General features: G+C 35.4%; 1 protein-coding gene across 21 annotated transcripts in view; it reads right to left on the bottom strand.

The window, feature by feature from the left end:
• The window catches only part of LOC125645984 (uncharacterized), a 55,992-nt gene that overhangs the window by 8,991 nt on the left and 30,095 nt on the right, over positions 1–16,906 (bottom strand). Inside the window, exon 1 of one of the 21 annotated variants that reach the window (XM_048872065.2) lies at positions 8,339–9,534. The exons of 18 other annotated variants lie outside the window; for them this stretch is intronic. The gene's annotated coding sequence lies outside the window, so the exon portion shown is untranslated. Of the gene's footprint in view, positions 1–4,779; positions 6,285–6,327; positions 6,838–8,338; positions 9,535–16,906 lie in introns of those variants that run through there. 2 more of the 21 variants (XM_048872066.2, XM_048872063.2) reach the window with 2 other exon arrangements.

Below are 16,906 nucleotides of genomic sequence, written 5' to 3'. Positions count from 1 at the left end.
ACAAGATGCTGATTTGCATGCAACTGAAAAAATTCCACGCTGATTTAGTATATGGAGAAACATTGTTGGAAACCCATGGTTGATTACACTTCGTTCCTCTCTACATCACCTGTGTGTCCATTCATTCGTACTCGGTCATTCTCATGAATAATTAATGTGGCAATTTGATTGGGTGCTCATTGTATACCCTGAGTGAATTAGTCCAATCAACAAGACGCTTTCAGCCCAATTTCGGTATACAATTGTTGTGATAGCAAAGTTAAGTTAATGCTACCTTTAAAAAGAGAAGAGTTCCGTTACTATTACAATTACTTTGATTGGATGATATTTCTAAATGTTTATTCATGAGAATGAGCGATTAGGAATGAATGGACCCACGGGTGATGGAGAGAGAAACAAAAAGTAATCAACCGTAGGTTTCCCAAGATGATGGAGAAATCAACACATTGGAGCTTCATATATGGTTTTCACAGAGAAAATAGTTGGAAATGTAAATGTTCAGACTGTTTGTATTGTGTGTGGTATAAAACAGAGGCATATGCAATACTTAGTATCAGCTGCAAATTCGATTTGTATGATCCGTAAAACACAGAAAAGACTCCAACCTTCTTTTGCTTTATATCCCCCGCATTACAAACATAATGCACATTTATATCTATATCCCCCGCATTACAAACATCCTACATATTTATATCTATATTCCCCGCATTACAAACATCCTACATATTTATATCTATATTCCCCGCATTACAAACATCCTACACATTTATATCTACATTCCCCGCATTACAAACATCCTACACATTTATTTATATATCCCCCGCATTACAAACATAATGCACATTTATATCTATAATCCCCGCATTACAAACATCCTACACATTTATATCTATATTCCCCGCATTACAAACATCCTACACATTTATATCTATATTCCCCGCATTACAAACATCCTACACATTTATATCTATATTCCCCGCATTACAAACATCCTACACATTTATTTATATATCCCCCGCATTACAAACATAATGCACATTTATATCTATAATCCCCGCATTACAAACATCCTACACATTTATATCTATATTCCCCGCATTACAAACATCCTACACATTTATATCTATATTCCCCGCATTACAAACATCCTACACATTTATATCTATATTCCCCGCATTACAAACATCCTACACATTTATTTCTATATCCCCCGCATTACAAACATCCTACACATTTATATCTATATTCCCCGCATTACAAACATCCTACACATTTATATCTATATTCCCCGCATTACAAACATCCTACACATTTATATCTATATTCCCCGCATTACAAACATAATGCACATTTATATCTATATCCCCCGCATTACAAACATCCTACACATTTATATCTATATTCCCCGCATTACAAACATCCTACATATTTATATCTATATTCCCCGCATTACAAACATCCTACACATTTATTTCTATATCCCCCGCATTACAAACATAATGCACATTTATATCTATATCCCCCGCATTACAAACATCCTACACATTTATATCTATATTCCCCGCATTACAAACATCCTACATATTTATATCTATATTCCCCGCATTACAAACATCCTACACATTTATTTCTATATCCCCCGTATTACAAACATCCTACATATTTATATCTATATTCCCCGCATTACAAACATCCTACACATTTATATCTATATTCCCCGCATTACAAACATCCTACACATTTATATCTACATTCCCCGCATTACAAACATCCTACATATTTATATCTACATTCCCCGCATTACAAACATCCTACACATTTATATCTACATTCCCCACATTACAAACATCCTACACATTTATATCTATATTCCCCGCATTACAAACATCCTACACATTTATATCTATATCCCCCGCATTACAAACATCCTACACATTTATATCTATATTCCCCGCATTACAAACATCCTACACATTTATATCTATATTCCCCGCATTACAAACATCCTACACATTTATTTCTATATCCCCCGCATTACAAACATAATGCACATTTATATCTATATCCCCCGCATTACAAACATCCTACACATTTATATCTATATATTCCCCGCATTACAAACATCCTACATATTTATATCTATATTCCCCGCATTACAAACATCCTACACATTTATTTCTATATCCCCCGCATTACAAACATAATGCACATTTATATCTATATCCCCCGCATTACAAACATCCTACACATTTATATCTATATTCCCCGCATTACAAACATCCTACACATTTATATCTATATCCCCCGCATTACAAACATCCTACACATTTATATCTACATTCCCCGCATTACAAACATCCTACACATTTATTTCTAGTAATGTAAAACTTGTACGGTACCAATTTTGATGCACCAGATGCGCATTTCGACAAATAATGTCTCTTCAGTGATGCTCAAGCCGAAATTTAGAAAATCCACATTAACAATAAACTTGTAAGAGCTAAAAGCAAAAATAGAGTGCCAAAGACTGGAATTCTGTGATTTAACTTAAAAAATATAAATATATAGTTTTTAATGTGAAGATAAAAGATCTTTGTTTTTCATCAAAAATTAAAGTCCAATAAAACAGTGCACGTTTTTGCGACAAAACATTGGTAAATGACGATATTTTGAAACATCCAGAAAACATGCAGATAGTTACAGACTGTGAGATGGACAGACGACACACCCATATAGATATCCCCTGTTCTTGTTACCTTAACAGTCACCTGATTTCACAAATACATTCCTATATGTATTATCTATAGAAATGTTGCATATTGTAATAACTCTGAGAACTGAATGGGCTTCAGGTTCGGTTAAAAGTTAATATGTTCATGAGATATCTTTGTGAGAATGGTGTAGCCTAGCTTAAAGCTAGCTGAACAGTTAATTTAACTTCTTAAAGCCCTTGCTTCAGTAACAATACAATTTTGCTTATTACAAACCATTGCGTGAAATATGAACTTTTAATATCTTTTTTTTTTAAACAAAGGTATGACCTTGACAAATAATTCTAAATTCCTTTAATGTGTAACCTTGACCTTATCCAAATAATATCAGGCCAGGATTTCTCGAAATAAACTTAAATCGTAACTTGGACTTAAATCTGAGATTTTACTCAAAGCTTGACTAACTCAAATAAAAGAAATTGAACTTAAGCTTGAGATTTTTGTTGTTGAGAAATCCAAGCCAGTTTTCTCTTCATTACAAAGTTTAAATATTTATATTAAGTAACCTTCACCTTGGCCAAATGACCTTACTTCTGGGTCATAACACATCATCTGATAACCATTGTGCCAATCATTTGCTTCTAAATATCTCTTTATCACAAAGTTGAGGGGTATTTAACTAGGGATTTCATTTGTTAGAAAAGGTTTCAATAACTGAGGTTTCAGCATCACTCCTCTGTCCACTGAGTGAAGGGGGGGGGGGGTTAAATTTTTTTTACCATTGTAACTCACCTTACCACAATCATGTTATACTTACATTACTGTTTGGATAAAATTTACCCAGTAGGATTTGAGAAGTTGAAAATGTTGCACACTATTAACTAACAATGACCGGTAACCACATGTCACCTCAAGTATGCTCCAGTGACCTAACTATCCTCATGTGGCATGAAAATGAAATCTTAATCACAGGCTGTTCTTCAATTGTCAAAATTGGATATTCAATTGAAACATGAAAAAATAAAAATACAGAATTTCCACAAATCAGAAAAGAAATGAATAAAAACTGACATAATGGAGAGAGTAAATGGTATTGTATATAACGCTTCCAGATCTCATCTATTGGCTGTTATCATTGTTCTGAAGTCATACAATTAACACGAAGTTGTTATACCTAATAATGTCTTTGACGTACGACCTTATGGGGAGAATAATGAAAGCATGTAGGCACCAGAGATGTCATTGTCTTGCATCACCTTAAACAAGCTGCTCTTGTAAGAAGATTACTTCTAATGCACCAAAATAACTCTGTCAATATTTCACCATATGCTGCGTTCTTAAAATCCAGAGACAGCTGCTGTATTCCAATGGGAACAATCCTAACCTGTAAAACTCTAGTGCCCTACTGTATCAGCAAAGGTCACCAAAGCAAAGCACAAATGGCCAACAATCCAAAGATAAGTGCAGAAGGACCTTGTTCTCTTAGGATATGTACAAAGTTAAAAAGTTAGACTCGGAGCTCATGGCAATTAATTTCAATTTTCAATCCAATCAAACTTTAATAATTACTGCAGGTTACAAAAGTTTGATTTGATTAAAATTTGAAAAAAAAAAAAAAAAAAAAAAAGCAAGTTTTTAAAAATTCATTATCTATGGGAGAAGCGATTTTCATTTCAAAAGTTTACAGGCCTGGACAAAAACTTGGATTTTTATTAATGAACACATCAAAGCTAAAAAAACAATAAATATTTTATGAATGACAAAGAAAAGTACTGTACAGTTAACCAAAGATGTGATGTTTAATTGAATTTACATACAAATTAGCTACAAACGACTGAAACAAGATGGAGATGATATATTAGGATCTACAGACCATGAAATAATATTCAACAATTACAACACCTACCAACGGTAATTGGAAACATTAATTTGTTATAAATTTCTATAGAGAAAAATATTTTGAAACTACATACCTCCTTCATTCATTTTTCGAGAGTAAAAAAAAAAAAAAAAAGACACCAAAAATCTATTTTAAAAAAAATCTGACAATGCAAATAGATGGTTGTACCTTATACGTTCAGTAGTCCCTGTGTCTGTGGTGGTGACGACAGCGCTGACAGATGTCAAATAACAAACCTCACACACAGAATGAAAACACCAAATGAGTCTGAAGTGCAAGTATAGATACTGCTTGCAGACACTGCTATGTGACCTTCACCTTCACTCCGCGGACCTTCACCTTCCCAGTAAATGTGCCACTCCAGCTATGCGTTATCTAACAGCTAGATGGCATACAATATCTCCCCGTTCACTGTGTAGAATAATCTCTTTGAGCAATTCCAACAGATAGAAATAGATTCCCAGTGTTATTATTCCAACTAACAGAGAAAACACAATATCCTTCACAACCTATAGGTCCTCACATGTTCACCTTTCCCAGGTAATCTCTGTTTATTACAGGTGAACAAGCTTGGATTTAATCTTCCCACATTCATTCTATCAATTAATTCATACATCCTGGTCTTCATTAAAACTCTGTTCTTTCTTAATTTACAGTTCAGTTAATAGCCTGCAGGTGTATTTTCCCCACATTTTGTCAACCACCTTTACGTCACTAAACGCACCATACAAAGCTGTATTATTTTAATATACACTCAAAGGTAAAGGCAACCAACTCTCTCTCTTTCTCTTGCACTTAAGGCTCATATTTGTGAATGTCTTATTATACAATGCTTAGAGCTATTTAAATCTTTTCAAGAGGCCTTTCAATCATAGATACCTATTTTTGAATAATCTGAATGTCTCTGAGACAAATCTGTTCCCAATAGTTGGCTGGTATAGCTTACAATGACGCAATGCTTAACATACTCCATTCCAGTTAATACATCTTAAATAACATCACGGATTTAAAAAAAATAAATGGAATTCCGACAAGAATGCACATAAAATACCAGTAACCTAAAAAAAAACCACCAAAAAAACCATTTACCTTGTTTTACACAGCTTACACATTTTCAGCCTAAGACGTAGGTTGTTTACTATAACCAAAATCTCAGCCCAGAGATACTGAGATATGGTCTAATACCCCATATCTTGTGACAGTCTATTGTAGTTTGCATGAAGGTCATGGTCAATAGGCACTGAACCTTAGTCCTATTCTTTCACCCAACAAAAGCTTATTCATAGACTTGTTCAGGAGCACTTAAAATATCACAGGTCACATGATCATCAGAGCCCTCAGCAATGTCAGACGGCAAGCAGCCTTAGCATGAATAAAGAAACCAAAGTATTTGTGCAATAAGGTGTAGCCAGGCTCCTGGTGTCAGTTTCCCCGATTGGGGTTATAATGATCCTGATCTCATGTTTTATTCTATGTGGTGCATTTGGCAGAAAGAGTCAAAACAAATTCCTTTAAACTCGGTCATCAATTCATCAGGCAGTGCACTCAAGCACCTGTTAAACCTTATGATAAGATCCACTTGTTGGCCAGATCAAGTTTTGCATCATGCAATTCTCCAGCTAAATTAGCTGATTGTGAATATATTACCTTTTTGATTCTTCCAGTTTATATGAGAAGTTGCCCAACGTTACATAACTTTTATAACACTACACTCACCATAATTTTGGGTACAATCATCTGTCTAGCGTTTGCTACAAAACATGGGACATAACTCATGTGGGAGAGTCACACCATACACTGTCAGTTTTACCGCTGATCACAATGCAAGAAACTTGGCCACGTCACGCATGATTGAGCATGAAAATCCACCATATTACATGACTTTAACATGGAGAATAATCACTCCTTACAGAAATAAATTTTTGTAGAAAAGTTCCCAATGTTTCCTCGTGAAATCTGGCGACAAGCATGAAGTTTAAAGGAAACAGTAGTGGTTGGCCCTTCCTAAACACCTCTCCCGGATCTGTATTAATAGCCCTGTTTGATCACAACAAACATATTGAATGTATTAAAACATGTACTCTTGCTGACAAGCTCTCAGGTGTGAGGAATTCATAATTAACATTTTGAATATATTTCCCAATTTCACATTCAAAAATATCTCCAAGCACTGGTTATAAATCACCAGAGCTATAGTTGACACTCGGAGTCTTCAATCTTTCATTGATAAATGATAAACAAACGAAATTGAATAAAACGTTGGGAAGATCAGATGTACCTTGGTTTATCTGTATCACGTTTCCTGCAATGATATAATCACCGGTCTTCCCTAAAATGGGAACTCTCGGTACATTGACACCATTATAATGCAGTATGGATTTTTCTCAATTTTTCATTCATGAAACTAAATTTGCAATATTAGTTGTGTGTAGGATGTTCAAGGACATCAAACTTTAGCTCTGTAACCTAAGGCACTAACATAATCAAACTGTCCTATACCCCTACAAAAACCCAGCCGATGTCAAGGTTACTATTCAGTTCCCTATACATCCTAATCACAGAAATATATTTTCTTTGTGGAAGAAATGTTGAGCTTTGTATTCTCCTTTCCAATGCACCGACAGATCTCAGAATTAAAAGGGACAAAGTGGCAACAGAACACAAATCCTGGGAAGTTTTCAAGATGAACAATGCAGTATTAGTATGAATTCCTCCTGCACCAATCATACTAATCCATACATTTCCTCACAGGTAATTAATAGAAAAATAATATTAACGTATCTGATGATACTCTAGGACAAAATTTTCAATGAATTTCAACATAATTTTCTTTTTTTCAAGAAGTGGGACAGGTTGGCATAAATTTCTACAGGCCTGCATTTGAAATGCGAATCCAATGAGAAGCAATAGCTTGGTTAACTGAAAATCAACTGATCCATTATTTGAAACTAAGAATGCAAGAATTCTGAAAAAAAAATAATAAGCCTGTTTAAAAATCCCAAAAGAAAGTGGTTTGTGGAACACCATGCCTTTGATCGCGACCACGTTAATTAAGCTATTGCAAATTTGACCTTGGCCTTGAAGTATTACCTTGACATTAAAAAGTTACATATATTTGGACCTTAAGGAGGTATACCACTCCCAAAGAAATCAGTAATGGATGAAAAGTGGAGGATATGTACAATAATATTTTGAAATTGAAATCTTTCAAATTCACTTCATTCGATAACAAAATAAATGCAGTATTATTAGAAAGTAAATCTGCAATTTTTTTTCAAAATCCTATTGGACTCGTCCAACTCACAACCTCCAGATCAGCAGTGGACGTGTTAACTGACTGTATGAGCTACTTCGCTCGGCAGTCAAATTCAATATTGCTGATACTTATATTCAAAGGAAGTCATGCAGCCATTATGACAATGCAGTATACCTCCTTAACTTTACAGTTCACCAAGCACAAAGTCTCTATCTTGCACGGTTTAAAAGTCAATGACCAAGATTAGAGTAGCAGACAGATGAAAAGACAATGAGACATAGAGACGAAAATCTCAGAGGACATAATAAAACTCAAGTGTGCTGATACAATACAAGAATCAAACACTTGATGGTTTGAAAATAATTTGCCAGATTTACCTGACCTGATTGAAGTAAGTCACTAAACCAAACTGCACTGTAGTCAGTGTAGTACTTCAACGACGTGATAAAAATCACCGATTAGTTTACTGACCTGTTTAAAAGCTTGTGAGGTCATGTCCCATCAATGACAATTAATATTGTAAATAATTTGTCATGGCCCATCAATAACATTACTGTACATAATTCATTCTCCCACTTCCTGCACACTATAGTTTCTTTTTTTTTGGCGGTAAAAACCATTAGCTGACCTTGACCTTGTTACTGTAAGTCGATAAAAAAGAGAGAAAAAAATCCTATCATTCAGCCTTTGATAAACAGGCTTCCTTTGTTTGTACGCTGGAGGCACAAAATGGCATTTAAAATTCTCTTCTGCAAAACTCGGCCCACATAACATTCTGTAGAGTACACCTAAATTTAAACCTCCAAAACAAATATTTGCCATTTGCTTCTTCAATAAGAATGCATATGCCTATTAAAAGGGTTGAATTGTGTTGGATTTAATCTCACGCATTTAAATCATTCAAGCATAATCTCTACCTTTGATCCACAGCACCCATTTAACCTTGTCCGTGTTCAATAGAGGATTTATTTACAGCACTATTCCGCAAGGTGATCTTACACAACCTGTTAGGTCTATTGAAATTTCATACAATGGATATTGACAACGTCAACAATAGCCACAGTAATTCCTGGACTCTCTTTCAGACAAGTTCATGGGTCGACCTTCGAACAAGTACAACAAAGTATTGGGCTTAACAGACATAATGACCTTCCTGTTCGATTACACCATACAGTACAGTGCAAATAGATTTCAAATGCCATGAACATGATCATGAGGTTTTGATGCCAAAATCGAGAAAAATCAACCAGAAAAATTAAAAAGCATGCAGTTTCAATCTTCAATTGTAAATTCACAAGATAGACTGTATTTGGGAGCTTTCTTATCTCATCAAAATCATCATTCAATCATTTAACGAATTTAACAGTGAACATCTTTTCAGAATTACACAGAATCATCAGAGACAATTTAGATTTTACAGGCATTGCTTAAATACTGCATGTAGTAATACATGTTTCCTGCCAGCCTCAAGTTGTTTGTGTATTATTCTGTGTGAACAATCTCACATCTACAGTTCACGCATGAATGCCAGGACCATGACTGGAATTGAAATTTGAATTGTATGTTTTTTTTTTGCATTTCTTTAATTTTAATTTGAAACATGTCAATGATTATCTGTCCATAACGTAGTCTTTGTTGTCACATCAAACGACGCTTCATTTGTAGCCTCAGCCTCGAGTTCTATTGCTGTGTTAGGAACACGTCCTCCCTTACAGTATTGAGATCATTTTCAATTCTATATCTAGTTTTTTCAACAGTCACAACTTTGCTCTACCCCCCCCCCCCCCCCCCCTACATTTCTGTCACTAAAGCATTGCCAGTCTAGGTCTCTTGTGAGTTTGAATAAATCAGCCAACTGTGACAAATCTTGAAATTGATTTGTAAACAAAATTAGTAAATCACCTACCCATTTCAGTTTCCAAAGTCAAAGCATGATGAAAAAAAAGTCTGTAAAACTAAGTTGTGATTGATAGACAGGAAGATGGACAGACTATAGAAAGAAGTTCCCTTCAGTTTTGTCAGTATAATAAGTAAATGTCATAGCATTCATCAGTATGGCAACCTATTGGTTATACAGTTCAACCTTTCTAATCAGACACCTGTGTACTACATTTCACTGTGAATTCTGTATACAATTAAACCTGTCTAATCTGACACCTGTGTACTACGCTTCACTGTGAATTCTGTATTCAGTTGAACCTGTCTAATCCGACACCTATGTGATTTGTTTCACTGAGAATTCTGTATACACTTAAACTTGTCTAATCGCGGACACCTGTGTACTATGTTTCACTGTGAATTCTGTATACATGCAGATCAACCTGTCTAAACCGACACCTGTGTGATCCACTTCACTTTGAATTCCGACGCTAAATTTCATTTCTGAGTGTTTCCCCCCGCACATTCCAAGATTCTTTTTAATCGGACACATAATTAGTAAAACATGGCACAGTTGACAAGTGTGATTGTGTAAGCAATTCCTCCTCCTTTCTCTCATTTCTTCCTATAACAATCTCAAGTTTTTAAACATGATATGACATCAAATCATGCAGTGGCTTATAAATTGCTGGTTAAAATTCTAGCATGGACACACTATGTCTTCTTAACTGTCTCTTAGGGGCCTCTGTGGCTGCGTGGTTAGAGCATCACACTCAAAATCACACAGCCTCTCACCTCTGGTCGGCGCGGGTTCAAATCTTGCCGGCGCGGGTTCAAATCCCGCTCACACAGGTAAGGGGGAAAGTGTCCCAGTTTACTTTTGGAAGGTCAGTGATCTCTACCCAGTTACATTGTATCTGGGTTCTCTCTTCCATCAATAACAAGAGGCCCATGGGCCACATCGCTCACCTGAGTCACCTTGGCCCATATCTGAAGACTTTCCATATATATTTGCATGTAAAACCTTAGTCCCTATTATGGCCCCAACTACCCCTGGAGGCCATGATTTTTGCAAAATTGAATCTACACTACATCAGAAAGCTTTCATGTAAATTTCAACTTCTTTGGCCCTATGGTTCTTGAGAAGAAGATTTTTAAAGATTTTCCCTATATTTGTATGTATAACTTTGACCCCCCCCCTCCACTTGTGGCCCCATCCTACCCCCCGGGGGGCCATAATTTGAACAAATTTGAATCTGCACTATGTCAGAAAGTGTTCTTGTAATTATCAGCTTTTCTGACTCAGTGGTTATTGAGAAGAAGATTCTAACTATATATTTGTATGTAAAACTTTGATCCCCCCCACTTGTGGCCCCATCCTACTCCCGGGGGCCACGATTTGAAGTAACTTGAATCTGCACTATGTCAGAAAGTTTTCATGTAAAAATCAGCTTTTCTGGCTCAGTGGTTCTTGAGTGGAAGATTTTTCCTATATATTTGTATGTAAAACTTTGATCCCCTATTGTGGCCCCATCCAACCCCCGGGGCCCATGATTTGAACAAACTTGAATCTGCATTATGTCAGGAAGCTTTCATGTAAATTTCAGCTTTTCTGGCTTAATGGTTCTTGAGAAGAAGATTTTTAAAGTTTTTCCCTATATATTTGTATGTAAAACTTTGATCCCCTATTGTGGCCCCATCCAACCCCCGGGCCCATGATTTGAACGAACTTGAATCTGCATTATGTCAGGAATCTTTCATAAGTTTTTCCCTATATATTTGTATGTAAAACTTTGATCCCCCCTTGTGGTCTCATCCTACGCCCGGGGGCCATGATTTGAACAAACTTGAATCTGCAATATGTCAGAAAGCTTTCAGGTAAATTTCAGCTCTTCTGGCCCAGTGGTTCTTGAGAAGAAGATTTTTAAATGACCCCACCCTATTTTTACATTTTTGTGATTATCTCCCCTTTGAAAGGAACATGGCCCTTCATTTGAACAAACTTGAAAGCCCTTCACCCAAGGATGCTTTTGGCCAAGTTTGGTTGAAATTGGCCCTGTGGTTCTGGAGAAGAAGTCGAAAATGTGAAAAGTTTACAACAACGACAGACAACGGACAAATTTTGATCAGAAAAGCTCACTTGAGCCTTCGGCTCAGGTGAGCTAAAAAACTCAGGGCACCACCAGATAACTGAAAAATTGTTGAGTGTGGTGGAAAACATCAATCAATCAATCATCTTAACTGTCTCAGTTCATCTAGCTGTAAACAGGTCAAGGTCACCAAATGGGAAATTAAAAAATCCCTTGTTTTGATTAGAGCTCTATGCTACAGCTGTATATTAAGGCAATTTTTTGTAACATGAATTTCAAATGTACATCATTTGATGCTTTGCTCATCTGGTAGAATTATACACTACTAGAAAAGTATGAAAATATCAATATTAGAGCAAGTTTGTGTTGTTTGGATTGATATTGACATAAAAACTTAGAGAATTTGTCCAAGATAACAGCTAGCTTATCATCTCTCAGGTCTCACAAAGGGACCCTAACATGGACAGAATTTAGGAGTGGGGTTGATGAATGACATCTGTGACTAACAGTCATACAATACACCACAATAAAGTACTGTAAGTACTGGGTACTAAGTGGGTGCCGTGAATCCTGAGGTAACGATAAATATTCACTGTCTACCTAGCTGTCTCATGGTCACTTGGTGGTAGTCAGTGTTAGAATTCAGTGTTCGAAATTAACCATAGACCGAGTCTATGTCAAATGACACTGGTCTATGCCAATTGTAATTGAGATGGACCAAATTGTCTATGCCAATTTCTAGATTTAAAGCAATATTAAGGTTATCCCAAAGGACCTCTACATGGTCAGTCGACGTCTGATAAATGTTATGAGGAAATGAGGATACCATTATGGAAATGGAAAGAAAATATGCTTCCTAAGTACATTAGATGTAAATGAAAATGGAATAAATTTCTGCTTTTTTTTTCAATGTTGCGGTCTATGCCAATTCGATGAGGTCTATGTCATCTTGTTTTGGCATAGACTCATGGTCTATACCAAGTTTTAAACCAATTTTGAACACTGAGAATTGAGCAAGATTGGCTCACAAAAGAAGGAAATTCTGAGAACAAGATCAGGTCAAACAAGAAGGAAATTCTGAGAACAAGATTGGCTCACACAAGAAGGAAATTCTGAGAACAAGATTGGCTCACACAAGAAGGAAATTCTGAGAACAATATTGGCTCACACAAGAAGGAAATTCTGAGAACAAGACTGGATCAAACAAGAAGGAAATTCTGAGAACAATATTGGCTCACACAAGAACGATAAAACTGAGCAATCTGAAAAGAACCATGCAGAGCTGTATTCATGAATGAATAATTATATGTATATATCACAGTCGATGGTATTCAGTACACTATACTGGTAGAGAGAGGCTGTCAACTTGTACTGTTTATCTGAAGTTCAACAGAATATATGTTCAGGCCATTTGTACACTGTACTTGTGGTCTAATTAAAATGAGTACAAAAATAATGCTGTATTTGTATGTCAATTACCGCAAGTCAATGGTAAATACTCACAAGTTCACAACAAAATAAATGCCTGTCAAAAATGCAATAATAATCAAAGAAAAGATCAACATTGATAAAAAAAAATTATTCTTTACATGTAAAAGATAAATGGCAGCTCTGAAAATGTTCTTTTGAGGATCAATAAATTGTTAGTTCTAACACAACTTTGTTAAAATCAACTTAATGAAAAACGTATAATTTGAGAAGCAACATTGCTTTTCAAAATACACTTGGATCCCTAAACACCATGGGTAAAATGTACACCAAGTTTGATAACCTTTGCCTTATTAGTACTGTTTTCCCTTCACAATAACCTATGACAGTATTACCTTGACCTTGAGAAATATTGGACATCTTCCTCTCACCGTGTGGAAAATGTGTACCAGGTTTGATGATCCCAGTCTTAATCGTTCCCACATGAACAAACTGAGAAACACTACACAATACCATTGTACATCCCATCTACGATGGCTGAATATATTAATATCATTTAATTTTGATTATCCTAGCCTTACAAGTACGATTTCTATCTTGTTTTGTGCCTATAAAATTACCCATGCAAGTTTGACCTTAACTTTTGCCCCAATGACCTTGAAAAACGCCAAGCTTCTTCCTTTTATCATTGGAAACATGTTACATGTATTGCTTTTATCTGACCTACAAGGTGCTGACAGACATAGTGATAGGCCTGCAGATAAATGGACAGATATAAATCTATGATGTTTGAATATGTGTATCAGACTTAATCATGGTACATGTAGTACCATTTCTATCTTATTTTGTGCCTATAAAAATACGGTCCATTCCTGTTAGTTTGACCTTGACCTTTGGCCTTAAAAAAAATAATCTTCCTGTAATCAAGAGGAACATGCGTACCATATTTGATGATCCTAGCATTAAATTCTAAGTATTGTTTTTATCTGATCCACAAGGTGCTGACAGATGGATATAGTGAGTCTGAAACCGCTAACTTCTGCAATCATCACTCAGATGTACACAATCCCACATCACAGGGACAGACACTGTACATCACTCAGATGTACACAATCCCACATCACGAGGGAGACACTGTACATAATTAGATCTGTGTATGACAGAGGTTTAAAAATAAACAGTAAACACTGATCGGAGACAAAACAAACATCTAAAAATAGCTCTAAGACAATACGATGGAGACTTTCAATTGGAAAGACACCTCTGTTCCGAGTAAGGTGGCCCATTACACTAAAATTTTATTTAATGGCTCATTAAAACACCTAGTAGTATGAAGCATGATTTCACCATTGAAAGAGTGAAACAAGCTCTCAATTGTTTTATATGAATTTTTTGATTTTTTCCGGAATGATAAATAAGGTTTTCGCTTTGATTTAATGCATGATATAAATATCTAATAAAACCTGTGAAGAAGACCTTTGTAAATGTTCTAATTTTAAATAAAAAAATATCTATGAAAATAATAATCTAAAATCTTCAAGAAACATGTCATTTGGAAAGATAAGACATATTAGACAAATATATTTTAAAAAGAAATTGAAAGAAAATGACCATATTTCAGAAATATCACTATTCTATAGATTTCAACCAAAGCAGAGAAAAAGAGTGCTACTGGTAATCCCAGAAATCAATAAAATAATCATATTGTTGCTAATTTTATGCACTTTTCCATCAAGAAATTAGTTTCCATCATAAATTTATTTAATCTGTAAACCATTTTACATCAAGGAAATGTAGTTTTCTGATTGCAATATTCTCTATGACTACCTTTTTAGCTCACCTACGTCGAAGGCTCAAGTGAGCTTTTCTGATCAAAATTTGTCCGTTGTCTGTTGGCGTCGTCGTTGTTGTAAACTTTTCACATTTTTTAACTTCTTCTCCAGAAACACTGGGTCAATTTCAACCAAACTTGGCACAAAACATCCTGGATAAAGGGCTTTCAAGTTTGTTCAAATGAAGGGCCATGCCCCCTTCAAAGGGGAGATAATCACAAAAATGCCAAATTTTAAGAACCTCTAGGCCAGAAAAGCTGACATTTACATGAAAGCTTCCTGACATAGTGCAGATTCAAGTTTGTTCAAATCATGGCCCCTAGGGGTAGGTTGGGGCCACAATAGGGGATCAAAGTTTTTACATACAAATATACAGGGAAAATCTTTAAAAATCTTCTCAAGAACCATTGGACCAAAGCAGTTGACATTTACATGAAAGCTTTCTGACAAAGTGCAAATTCAAGTTTGTAAAAATCATGGCCTCCAGGTGTACATTTAGGTTGGGGCCCCAATAGGGACTAGGGTTTTTCATGCAAATATATAGGGAAAGTCTTCAGATATGGGCCAAGGTGACTCAGGTGAGCGATGTGGTCCATGGGCCTTGTGTTACAATTCTTATCGGGCTTGGTTCAAATTTAAAAGTTTTAATATTTCCGAATTTTGGCCATTTCAATTCAATTTTCTTTTAAAATACATTTGTTCAAAATATCTTTTTTCTAACTGTCATGTTATTTGAAGAGTTTATGTAGATTTAAAAAACAATATTTTCAATTTTCATAAATATATTTTTTTATTTGAATAATTTGACGGTCTATACGAGTCATTTAGGCATGTTTTCTTGGATATGTATAGCATATATCTCTTATATGCACACAAAACATCTTTTTTATAATTTCAGAAAATATCACAAAAAATTCATTATAAAATAATTGAGAGCTTGTATCACTCTTGTTGTGCTTGATTAAGTAGTGACAAGAGCAGAAAATTTTAATATAATTATACAAACACTTTGTTATCAATATCTTGCGTGAGCTGTACCTTTGATCAGTCGGACAAAACAATCAAGTACTTTTCTTCAAGATAAAAATGATGTATTATGCGAGAAATGCATACATTAGGTATAATGCGATATATCACTTCCTGGTCGCTCAGGATGAAAATAATATACGTCCGGATGACAGATACAAGCACTCAATGGCTAAATGTGTACACGTCCTGTTAATGGACCACAGGTAAATATTTGGCCCTAGTAATGGACCACAGGTAAATTGAATGGGCCCTAGTAATGGACCACAGGTAAATTAATAAATTGGCCCTAGCAATGGACCACAGGTAAATTTGAATGGGCCCTATAGTAATGGACCACAGGTAAATAATTGGCCCTAGTAATGGACTATGAATGAATAAATTTGTCCTTGAAATGGACAATGACTAAATATAATTTAATATTCAATTTGGTATATATCTGTAAGGGAATGAGAAAGTGTGCCTTTATGATGTATAAAACCATATAAAATCCTACGATGAACTTTAAATCACCTGTGTATAATAAGGAAGATGCAGCCACTTATAAATAGAAGGTGCACTAGTAATTAAGGTAAACATTTAAATCGGAAGCGAAGGGGCATCTGGAACTCTTGGTAATTATAATAGGTGTTGGTGCTGGAAAAGGTACAAATATCCATATAATTATAATACGTTAATAATCACCTTTTGAACAGTCAAAGGATTCAAAAGTATAGTGTTGTTGAGCAATTGCTCTGGTTAGAAAATGCTGCAGACGATTCTGACACCTTCAGAGCACCCCACAA

The sequence above is a fragment of the Ostrea edulis genome, chromosome 6 (assembly GCF_947568905.1).
Source record: "Ostrea edulis chromosome 6, xbOstEdul1.1, whole genome shotgun sequence".
In the NCBI taxonomy this organism is placed as follows: domain Eukaryota; kingdom Metazoa; phylum Mollusca; class Bivalvia; order Ostreida; family Ostreidae; genus Ostrea; species Ostrea edulis.
The sequence above is the reverse complement of the archived record's forward strand: the minus strand, read 5'-3'. Positions and strand labels throughout refer to the sequence as shown.